Below are 1863 nucleotides of genomic sequence, written 5' to 3'. Positions count from 1 at the left end.
GGAGTATCTGTCACTATTAGCACTATACAAAAAAAGAAAAGAGCTAGAGAATAGTACAGTAGAGCTTAAAAAGTAAAGGATAAAGAAAAGAAAGTAAAGAAGAAGAGAAAACCTTATTATATACACCTCCCTACACACCTGCCTACACAAAGATCCTACACTATTTTAGCATAAAACCCTATATAAAATAGTTTATACACTACTAAATTATTTATAAAGTAAGCGCATAAAGGCTAAATAATAATAGCCTAAAACACTTTACACTATTTATAAAGCTATTTACATAGCATAACTAGCCTATCTTAATGTACAGCATTACTAAGGCAAGTCCTAACAAATAAGGTAAAGTAAAGGCAGAACATAATTAGATAAACCTATATAGACAAAAAAAAGGTAACATGTATAAAAGGTAACTCTTTAGATAAAAAAAAAAGTTGCTAGTGTCTATACGCAGCAGCAGCGTTGCGGCCTAGATATAAGTAATTGCGCACAAGCAGGATTACATATCTATGTTACATAATGCTTGTGTGTAAACCTCTATGCGTAAACATTTAGATATCCCCTTTTTCCTCTATATAAAGAAAAGATAAGAGTAATAGAACTAGAAATATATTGCCCTTACCTTACCTACCTTGTACGCTGTGCACACTGTACACCACTCTTACTCTTGCTACTTAAGTGCTTATACTATAAGCAGCTAGCTGTCAGAGCCTATTTAACACTTTTAGCTATTTTTATTTTTTTAAAGCTATAATAACTGCTCTAGTTAATATTTAGCCTATTATAAAGCCTAACTTATTAAAGTTATACATGTTTTTATCTTAGATACTATACTTAGCTTTTATATTAGCTACTAGGCAAAACTAGCTTTAAATAACCTTTAGATTTTTATAAAGCACTTTTTTATAATTATACTTATAATTAAACTTTATTATAAACTTAAAGCAGTGCTTAACCTACATACAAGGCTAGTTTAAGCTAACCTAGCCTAGATTACACTCTGCGTGTAAGAAATTAGCTATATTAGCTATAGCTATAAGCCTAAAAAAAATCTACATGTAATAAGCTTAAGTATATACTTAATAACTACTTTTTTTTTAAGCTTAGTTAGATTTCTTAATTTAGGCTAGCATTCTACTTCTAAAGGCTGTCTAATGTGTTAATTACTTAGTGTTGTATAAAAAACATTATAAATAGCTATAGCATGTTATAAAAAAAGTTTTAAGTTTTATTTAAAAGCCTAAAGAGTAAGCTATATCTAATGTTCTTTAGAAGATTTAATCTAGTGTTATTGTTAAGGCATTATGTAGATAAGTAGAGTGTGGTAGGGGCTTAGCAAAAGTAGCCAGCCAACACGTGTGGCCGGCTAACCTGTTAGGTACGTTATAGAAAGTATCTTCTTTTTATTTTATTATATTAAAATATAGACATTATAATTTAGAATGCTAAGTAGAATAATAAAAATAGCTAGAAGCAGCATAGCGCTAATAGCTGCATAAGATGTATCTAGGTTTTTCCTGCTGCCTCTAACCTAAAGGTACAAGCAGCTCTAGAAGTTGTAGCGCATATAGTAAGTTACTTCTCTTATTATATAATAAGCTAATAATTTTAGATCTAGTAGAAACAGGTTCTCTCTACACTTTATAATAATATTAAATACCTACTACTTATTATATGTTAATGTAGTGTTAATTTAGACTTATAGTACTATTAATATAAAACCTTACTATTGTAACGGCACAGGCAAGACAATGGGTCCGAATGCGGTGGGAATCCACTCAGAGGCATATGGGAGTGCGTGGGGACTCTGAACCTGGGAATGCCATTGACACCTATAGGCCTTGTACAAAAGGATATCAGAAA

This window comes from Lindgomyces ingoldianus, assembly GCF_010093535.1.
Source record: "Lindgomyces ingoldianus strain ATCC 200398 unplaced genomic scaffold BDR25scaffold_11, whole genome shotgun sequence".
NCBI classification, from domain to species: domain Eukaryota; kingdom Fungi; phylum Ascomycota; class Dothideomycetes; order Pleosporales; family Lindgomycetaceae; genus Lindgomyces; species Lindgomyces ingoldianus.
This window is presented reverse-complemented; position numbering follows the sequence as displayed.